Source organism: Mus caroli, chromosome 5 (genome assembly GCF_900094665.2).
Source record: "Mus caroli chromosome 5, CAROLI_EIJ_v1.1, whole genome shotgun sequence".
In the NCBI taxonomy this organism is placed as follows: Eukaryota; Metazoa; Chordata; class Mammalia; order Rodentia; family Muridae; genus Mus; species Mus caroli.
This window is the reverse complement of record NC_034574.1, coordinates 44,112,640-44,123,556: the sequence shown is the minus strand read 5'-3', so window position 1 is coordinate 44,123,556 and position 10,917 is coordinate 44,112,640.

The following is a 10,917-nucleotide window of genomic DNA, read 5'->3' as shown; positions in this document are numbered from 1 at the left end:
GAGAGAGAGAGAGAGAGAGAGAGAGAGAGAGAGAGAGAGAAGAGAGAGAGAAGAGAGAGAGATGGGAGGGAAGGAGGACAGAAGACAACTTGCAGGAGTTGGCTCTCTCCCTCCACCCTATGTCAAACCCAAGTCACCACGTTTGGGGTGCAAGTCACTTCCTCCTACTGAGCCGTCTCACTGGCTCTAGAGACACTTCTTAGTACAGAAACACTGAGTTGAATTTGTAGACGAAACTTATTCTTGTGTGCATACTCCCTGTTCCTTTTCCAAACTAAGCACCCACATTTTTTTTCTATTACTCAGTGATTTTTTTTTCTATTATTTAACATGATATAAAAACCTGATTACATTGCTCTTCTTGCTAGGAAGTGTAAAGGCAATCGTGTTGGTGTTATTGTAGTGTTAGAATATTTGTAAACTGTTGAAAGTTCTTGTCACTGTTGTTATTACTCAATCTAGAGCAGGAAATCTTAATGAGCATCCTATACTTTTGATATCTGAAAGTGAGGTAGCTTTCTGTCTATGGATGCAGTGTAACCAGCTTCCTTATGCTCTTGCTGCCATGGCTTCCCCACCATGATGAACTGTATCTCCAAACTATGAGTCAAGTTAAGGTTCTCTTAAATTGCTTTTGTCAGGTGTTTTATTGCCCCAAGGGGAAAGTGACCAATGCAGGTACTGCATGTCCTTTTCCTTTTTATAAATATAAGCCTTTTGTCTAAGTTCCCCATCATGGAGTATGTGTTCAACAGGCTTCCATCTTCCCATATACCAGTTTTTCAATAAGCATGATCCCTACCATGTCTACTCCCTGGAATATTGGCCATCAAGCAGTAAGGGGTCCAGGCCTTCAGCTGGGAACATTGTGAAGTCATGAATTAAAATCAAGTGAGTAAGTTCTTGGACCTGAGCAAGAATTCATTCCCATCACTGTGTGACTCCATGTCAAGACTTTCCAAATACATTTAAAACATGGTTCAGAAACCCTGGAGAGAGTATCAAAAGTTTATAAATTTGGCCAGATATAATAGAGTTGTACATGTCTGTAATTTCAGCACTCAAATGGCTGACAGTTTGATTGCAGATTTGAAAATGTGTATATGTATAGGTGTATAGTTATATAGGTGTCTCTACGTATGTACACGCACATCATATCACAGAACATATATATGTTCACATACCTATATTACATCAAAATCACTTTTAATGGTGAAATTGGTGAGAGTGAGGAGAAGGAGGAGGAGGAGTGATCTCTGAAAAGGAATGGTCTGGGAAATATTTTAAGAGTGCTCTGTAATTTCAAGTTATTCACCATGTGTTAATACAGGCCTGCTTTTGCCTTTTGTTGATGATGATACGTGGGCAATAGTGACTGGATAAAATTGGCAGATGCTTCACAATAACCTAAGTTTAAGTGGAGGTTAAATATAAACTCAGCTGCCAGAGTATAAGTCCATTGAGACAGACACACAACACATCAGGCAAAGCATAATTAACTCACAGACCTGCAGCAGCAACAGAATAACCAGATGCTTAGGATCTCAGCAAATCTAGATAGCAGCCCAAGGCCAAGGCAAGATGCCCAGGATAGATGGATACTTTTCTGTGCATGCTTTGCTTCTCAGGATAGCTGAGCACACTCTGTCCTGTGAGCACTGTACCCTAGACATCATGGTTATTCCTGAGCAACCTTCTCTGAAAATAATTAGAACACATCATAGAGTGTTTCAGACAGTCCCTCCCCTTTTGTCAGGATATCGCATTCCTGATTTATTCTCCCAAAGAACAGCAAGCAAACCAGAAGATATCTGTATATACACCACCTTACATATATATGCTGGACCAGGCAAAGTAATCCTAGGGGCTTTCCTGTTGCAAACTCCTGCTCCAAAGTCTCATTCTGCCTCTCTGAGTTCTATTTAGACTAAGAGGCAGTGAACCTATCTACATGAGGCAAAAAGTTGTCCTTAATGAAGACAAAAGTACAAGTGATGCCTTGGTTAGTCCATTTTGGCTGCTATAAGGAAACATATGAGATTGTTTACAAATGGCCAATGTTGTTTTTAGTGACTGGCAGCGTGAAGCTCAACAGTCATGTGTTTTCAGATTTGGTGCCTGGTGGAGGCTCACTTTCTCACAGACAAAGTCATCTTGGATTCTCTTTATATGGTAGAAGGCATAAGTCTGCTCCTATACACACTTTCATTGGATTTTGTTTTGTTTAGAGATAGTACTACCCTGGGGCAACCTGAGATTACATGCTCCTGAGTCTCTAACCAATACCTTGATGCTACATGGCTTGTTATTTTGATGCCAGTGATCTCACTCAGGGCCTCCCACACGCTGGTCAAGCAATCTACCACTGAGCTACTGCCACAGCTCCTTAATGTAGCATTGTGAAGAATATAAAGCAAAGGACTCAGACAAGATATGATCAATTCTTCATGCAGAGAAACTATACGATAAGAATGTGCTATTTTTAAGTGACTGCATTTTGAGGCTACTTTTCATCCATAAATATATGCCTGATACATTATTAAAGTCTAATCTCAGATCTCGGCCAAAGTGACTGCCCACAAGGACAGATTACCCAACTCTGCCACCAACAATCATGGAATACTTTGCAATTTCACTTTCAGTATAAGCCAAAATACTAAACTCAAGTGCTAGTTTGGTCCTATATGGTCACCATTCCTGTTGGTTCTCTGACGTGATCTTCTGTGAATCTCTCGTATCAAACAGCCTCTTGATCATTCTGGAACATGAGAGCATGCATGACTATTCAGAGTTTCTGCCTTGCTCCTTCTCCTGTGGCTTTCTCCAGACACTTAGAATGTAGGGGCTAAATGAGATGCTGCCAATAGTCTTGGGCAATTGAAATGTACAGTCCCAAGTTAGTGGCACTGCATGGATAGGCTTAGGAAATGTGGCCTTACTGGAGGACGTATGTCACTGGGGACTGGTCTTGAGATGTGAAGGATTCCTTCCATACCCAGTTTTTACTGCTTCATACATGAAGTTGTAGGGATGAGTCTACAGGAAGGACACAGTGTCTTTGTTTCACCATCATGGACTCTTATGATTCTAGAGCCATAAGCCCACATGAACTCTCTATATGTTGTCTCAGTCACAGTGCTTTATCACAGCAATAGAAAAGTAACTAATGTGCATGTGGTTTGCTCTTCTCTGTTTAGTCTCTGCCTAGAGGTCTCCTTATCTGGTCACCTTATAGAAAGAAGCAATTATTTGGCCATGGTATATTTATCTTCCCTTTGCCCTTTGTTTCATCCCTTCTTAGCACACATGACCAGTACCTTCACTTGCACCTTTCGGTCTTGTCCTTCCTTCTCTATCAAAATGAACACTCCAAGAAAGGAAGGACTGGTAGATTTGCTGCAGTGTTCCCAGCACTAGAACAGAGCTCAGCATACAATAAACAAACAGTAAATATTTGAGAAACCCATGGATGTACTTGTGGTCCTTGAGCAGTAGAACTGCTACATGTGCCAGTTGGAAACATTTTATGGAGAAACTGAGGATGGCACAGGATTTTACCCAGAAACTGTGCAGCACATAACACACAAACAACCATAGGACTATGAATTACCATTAACAACCCACCACTGATTAGGAGACAGAGCAAAATTATAATTCAGTGCTATTATAAACTAGTAATTTTTCACATAAAGAAAAAATCTCTTCCATAATCACAGACTGTACCCCTAACCTTGGCTAATCATCTTGCAAATGCATGCGATTAGTCACAGTGGGTAATGGGAAAAGGAGTGCCAGGAGCTGGGGCGGCACAATCCATCACCCACACAGGGGAAATAACTCAAATTTTGTGCCCTACTAATGGTGGGTCAGTAGCATCAATTCTGTATTTGAAGGGCAATCCAAACCAAATTCCCTAAAGTGCACCAAAATTTGAATAACTCCTCTCTGCTAAAAGGAGTGTTATCTAGCAAAACAACAGATTTAACATTAAGACAATTTGTAGCAGTTGGGAGAGCAACAGAATTAAAAGCATAAAAACAAATGGTGCAATACAATCTTGGTGGTTTAAAAAAAAATTCTGACTATATAGTTCTATCTGTTTAAGGGGATAGTGTTTTATTAAAATGTTATAAAACCTTACTCATTGCTTTATGGAACCTAATAATTTGTTGGGAATTTTTCTACAGGTTCCATGAATTGAAACCAGGTAGAAAGGTGGGGCATACTGGCCCACGTGGAATCATTGTTGCTTCAATTCTGTAATGCAATGTTTTGAGGTTAGAAAACTGTGGGAGGCATCCTCTCATAAACGGAATGCAAAAAATGTATCAAGAACCAAGAGATATCAAGAATGCAAAAATAAGTAAGGTTATCCAAAAACATGAAAGAACACAGAATGACTGTTTTTTGAGGGTGCTGTATGTGTGCACGAATATCCATATCCATGTGACTCACACATCCTCCTCCTCCTCTTCCTCCTCCTCCTCTTTGTCTCTTTGTCTCTTTGTCTCTTTGTCTCTTTGTCTCTTTGTCTCTTTCTTTCTTTCTTTCTTTCTTTCTTTCGTTCGTTCTTTCTTTCTTTCTTTCTTTCTTTCTTTCTTTCTTTTTCTTCTTCTTCTTCTTCTNTTCTTCTTTTTCTTCTCTCTCTCTCTCTCTACCCCGTGTGTATGCATGTGTGTGTGTAGTATAATGCTGTGAGGTGATAGCACACTACAATATTTCTATTTGGTCTCCTTGAAGTTAAAAAGGGCCCCAATTCTTTTAAAGGACTCTGGCTCGAGATAGTGGAAAAGATAATAAAAAAAGGCACAGAACTACTTTAAGTGAATTTAAGTCTCCAAGACCAAGCAAATTACATTCTCGGAAGCTGAGGGAATTTGTAGATGGAATCTCAGCACAGTTATTTAGGATAAGGAATGGTGTAGAAGGCAGAAACTTAAAGCAGCCTTATGCTGCTGCTTTTTACATGCTATGAAATACATAATATTTTAAAGGGTTAGACATAAGTAACATTTAAGGCTGGAATTTGCAAACACATAAGAGATAAAGCCATGCTTCTGAGTGTGATTGATGGTTTACACTGATTGCCAGTGTGAGAGGCTCAACAGTCTCACTGGAGACAATTCGCTCAGCAAGTCTTGAATAGACTGAGGTTTCAGGACAACTCACCCTAAGTAGCTATTATCCCTGAGCCAATGTCCTAGGCTAAACAAAAAAGAGAACTTGAACTAACCATTAGCGTTTGTCACCCTGCGCTGTCTGTTATGGCTGTGGTGTGACAGGCTGTGTCATGTTCTTGCATGTATGACTTCCATCCATGATAGAGGGTATGCTCACCTGAGTGGGAGCATTCGTCTTCTGTCTTAAGATGGAACTATTGCGTATTTTGTCACAGTAATGCATGATATAATTAATAGATGTCAGGGAACTGCTTATAACCCCGAGTCAGAGCAGAACTCATTTGCATTGCTGTTACTTTGAAATTGTCATTTTTGGGTTTTTTTGTAAATGCAGAAGGAGCATATCTGGAAGGAAGAGCCTCTGAACATCAGAGTCAGGAAACTGAGCACAGATTGGAATTCAGGCTTTATCCCTTCTTCCTGTTTGACCTTGACCTCAGATATCCACCTACCTCTGTCTGGAATTAAAGGCATGTGCTAGCATGTCCAGCTTTTTCCTAATCACTTTACTGTACACTCATGGCTGCCTCAAAGGGGTTTTTAAAAAGAGATATTTTATTTTCTCCCTCCTCTCCTTCTTTGTGTGTGTATGTATCTGAGTATGTGTGTACCCATATGTGTGTAGTGTATTAGTCCATGGAAATCTATGCATCTGGTTCCCTAGAATTGGAGTCATACTCTGTCCTCTGCAAGAAAAGCAAATGCTCTTAATAGCTGAGCTATTTAACTCTCCTGGTCCTCAAAGACTTTTGTAAAGATCTCATGGACTAATCAAAGTAAAAAAAAAAAAAAAAAAAAAAAGCAAAGCAAAGTCCCTTGTACCATTTCCAACAGACAGCTGGCTGGGTGGCATGAGTCAGTGGAAACACTCCAGGTCTGTAACCCTGTAATCCCTTGCAGAAACTCTTCATTCTTGGCCTGTCTTCTGAGTCTGCCTATTAACCTTATTGGTCCAGCTCAGATCTTCCCCTTGGCTCTTTCAGAGCCATTTATTGCAAGGATATAGTTATTCTTCAATTCTCTTCGGCAAAGCAGATGACTTCTTAGGACAGGCTTGACTCATGCCAGGAGTAGGGATGTGGTTGTCCAATGCTGCCTGTCTTAGTTGAGGTTGCTATTGCTGCTATAACATATTATGATCAAAGCAATCTGGGGATTTGTGGGGCTGGGGAGCCTTGGAAGCCATGGGGAGCCAGCCTGGTCAAGAGTGGGATTGAGGCATGTCCAAACTCCAGAAATCTATTACTGAGAGCAGCAGGAGTAGGATTGCATCCCCCAACTCCCATCCTGCCCCAGGCCTTCATATCCTGGCCCTGCATATCCTTTGCTCCTTGGAGGAGATCACATAACCTGCCAACCAAGATGCATTCCTTCTCTTTACAAGCGTATGTCCAGCAATAGCTGAAATTCTTCCCTATGCATATGAGGCATCCTCAGCATCCTGGTCCTAGCCAATGATGTATGGTCCCCTACCCACTTTCCAAAGATTTAAATAGCCTTTGTTCTCCCAATTAAATGAGCTGTCTCACTGAAGCCTGTCTCCTAAGAGTTTGATCTTACCACATTCACTTGCTGCCTGAGCCTGAGTCTCCACCCACTTGTCATTGGTACCTTGCTTTCTGGCTTAGGATGCACTGGTTATGACCTCGGGAGGCAGGCAGGAAGACAGAGCCTTGGCAGGAAAGAAAGGTTTTATTTGGCTTAGACTTAAACATCATTGTCTTAGTCAGGGTTTCATTGCTGCGAAGAGATACCATGACCAAGGAAACTCTTATAAAGGCAAACACTTAATTGGGGTTGGCTTACAGTTTCAGAGTTTTAATCCATTATCATCATGGTGAGAAGCATGGCAGCATCCAGACATGGTGCTGAAGGAGCCAGGAGTTGTACATCTTTATCTACAGGCAGCAGAAGGGGACAGTTTTCTGCAGGCAGCCAGGAGGAGACTTGTCTTCCACAGGCAGTTAGGAAGAGGCTCAAATTCCTTACTAGGTGAAGCTGAGCAAAGAGACCTCCAAATCCACCCACACAATGATACAGTTCCTTCAATAAGGCCACACCTACATCAGCAAGGCCATGCCTCCTAGTAGTACTACCCCTCATAGGCCAAGCATTCAAACATGAGTCTAAGGAAGCCAAAACAATTCAAACCAGCACAATCATAGTTTATCATTGTGGTAGTTTGAATGAAAATGGTCCTCATAGGCTCATAAGGCCTTGCTAGAGTGAGTGTTAGGAGTGGACACTTGTTGGAGGAAGTATATTACTGATGGTGGGCTTTGAGGTTTCAGAAGTTTAAGTCAAGTCCAGTGGCTCACACTCTCTGCTGCCTGCAGACCCAGATGTAGAACTCTAGCTATATCTCCAGCACCATGTCTGCCTATGTGCTTCCATGGTGATAATGCACTAAACCTCTGAACTTTTAAGCAAATACCATTAAATGTTTTCCTTTGAAGAGCTGCTGTGGTCATGGTGTCTCTTCATAGCAATAGAAACCGAAAGTAATACAATCTTCAAAGTAAGTCAGGACAGGAACTCAGACAGGGCAAGAACCTGGAGGCAGGAGTTCTGTTCACCAGTTTGTTCCACATGACTTGCTCAACCTGCTTTCTCATAGAACCCAGGACCACCATCCAAGGGATGGCATGATCTGCAATAGGCTGGGCCCTCCTCCATCAATCATCAATGTAGAAAATACCCTACAAGCTTACCTATAGCCCAATTTTATGGAAGCATTTTCTTAGATTGCGAAAAATCTACCCAGCACATTGCCTGTGATTGTATAGGGAAAACTGCTATAGGAAGGTTTCTGAAAGGTTTCTGGAAGTAGATTAAGCCCAACTTAGTTTTAGCAACAAAGTACTTGATATTCTAATTCTATCAGAGTCTGATCCCTATATTTCTCTCACCTTAAGATCAATTTAGGTTTGAATTTCAGTTCCTTTTTGTCAGGATTCTCTTCTGTGTTCTGATAAAGAAAATGGTAAGATGTATGTTATTGGCTAAGGAATATATATCCTACTGATCACTGATGCTGCAGCCATAGAACCCCAAGTTCTGCAGAGGCACCAGCCTACACCTCCTTTTCAACAGCACATGAAGCAGTTCTCTTAGTTGCTCACTTCACAGATGAGGTAGCTTTGTAATTTAGTTGTTTAAGGTCACAAGGCTACACAAGGCTAAAAGGTTAAAAATCAGCATACAAAATCATTTAATTTATCTATCTTTATTTTTTTCTGGGTGTTTGATCACAATGACATAAAAGTCTAACTAATAAACACACACACACACACACACACACACACACACACCTTCCTGGAGCTTCAAGACTGATTTCAAATTATTAAAAATTCTCTAAATACTGTTGCTTGGCTGTACATTTTGAATAAACCAATGTGAAGGCAAATGAATATGACCATTAGGAGAAATTTCTAAACTAAATGTATAGCAATTTATTTTCAATTTTATATTAACTTTTTCAAACATACGGAATTAGACAACACCATTTATGCTAACATGGCATGCATCCATTTTCCAAATTCACAATTATCTACATTGAGGTTAATCATATTCATGAGCCAAGCCTAACTCACAACCCCCATGAGACAATTCGATACTAGTAGTAGTTGGTATAACCTTTTATCCATAAGTTTGACTGTAACACCCAGGAAAGCAACATGCCCTGACAAGGTACAAGCACACAGAGCCCTGCATTCTCTAGTATCCGCAGACCTGCAGGCATGAGCAAATGTTAAATCATGATAATTATCTTACAGAAGGATAGGAGCCCATGTTGGTCGACTGGAGGCACGGGAGGCTGGAAGAGGAAGCTGAGAGAGCTTCTATCCACATGCTGCAAGCACAAGGCTAAGAGAGCAAAGTAAAAACAGCAGGAGTCTTTAAACTCTCAGAGCCTACCAGGATTATCTTGCTGGGAGAATGCCTTCCATATAAGGCTTGAGGTATCCTTACCAAGAATTATGGGGAAGATCTTCATATATATATATATATATATATATATATATATATATATATATATATATATATTGCTGCTGTATATGCTGCATATTGTACAAATTCAGTGAACTGGATTCTTGGCAAAGGATGAGGAGAGGACACTCAGCCATCTGCATATCTCTAGAGCCCATTTGAGCGAATAAAACTCAGTCTGTTTCCAATTAGCTTCACAGCCTCAGGTGCCTGGCAGTTGCTGTGTCTCAGATTCCTTGAATAGAATTTCTCTGGAAGGAAGAACAGTGTGTCTGTGTGTGTGTGTGTGTGTGTGTGTGTGTGTGTGTGTGTGTGTGTGTGAGAGAGAGAGAGAGAGAGAGAGATGTGTGTGTGTCATTGTGGAAGAGATTACAGCTACCTAAGCATGTTGGTCATCTAAGGGATTTGCTTGACTTTTAGGGATCTGCCTTTAGCTTGGGGTCCTTTCTCTTTAACTTTACACCCTTTTATTTTATTTTATTTTATTTTATTTTATTTTATTTTATTTTTGAGATTATAATAAGATTACATCATTTCTCCCTTCCTGTTTTCCCTCCAACCCTGCTATATACTCCCCCATGCTTTCTGTTAAATTCATGGCCTTTTTGAATTAATTGTTGTTACAAGCGTATATGCATATATATTCTTAAACATGACTTGTTCGGCCTGCATGTTTTCAGGTTAATTTATGGTTGAATGTCATGAGCATACCAAAGCAATTATGTTGTAGTCAGGGAACAACTTAAATGAGTTGGTTCCCTCCTTCCATCTTGTGGATCCCAGATCACTGAACTCTCATTACTGAGCTTGGTGGCAAATGACTTTTCTTACTAAGCCATTTCACCAGCCTGTAAGGTCATTTTTGATGGTCTCTAATGGCCACTCCTCCACCATCCCACCTAAGGAAGTGTCTTGCTATTGTAGCCCAGGCTGGTCTGGGACTCATAGTGGGACTGTAGCTGACCTCATATTTGTGAGAATCCCCCTGCTTCAGCATTCAGTGTGCCAGGGTTATAGTCATGTGCCTACCTACCATACCTGGTGCTGTTGTTGACCGCTGTCCCAACTCTGATAAGTACTCTCAGCTTCACCTGAAAACCATGCCCAAAACTTCCAGGCTTCTCTGCTCTCAGTGTGAATGGCAGCTCACCTTGCTTCTGCTATCCTGGAGAGGGCAGTAATTCGATCCAGTGTGACAGATCTCAACTGAACCTGTATAATGGGGGAAATACGAGTTAATATAAAACACCAAGATTAAGTACATCACATACATTCCACATTGAAGAGTGAAGTCTTCCCTATGAGATGCCGAACAAGGGAAATAATGGGTTGGCTGAGAAAGAGTTTTCTTGGGTTATGTCTAGGATTTTGTCAGTCAGAGAATCTTCTTTTCTTTTTTTTTATTTATTAGGTATTTTCTTCATTTACATTTCCAATGCTATCTCAAAAGCATACCCCATACCCTCCCCCTCAATCCCCTAATCACCCACTAGCACTTCTTGGCCCTGGCGTTCCCCTGTATTGAGGTATATAAAGTTTGCACAACCAATGGGCCTCTCTTTCCACTGATGGCCAACTAGGCCAACTTCTGCTAAATATGCAGCTAGAGACACGAGCTCTGGTGGGTACTGCTTAGTTCATATTGTTTTTCCACCTATAGGGTTGCAGATCCCTTTAGCTCCTTGGGTATTTTCTCTAGCTCCTCCATTTGGGGCCCTGTGATCCATCCAATAGCTGACTGTGAGCA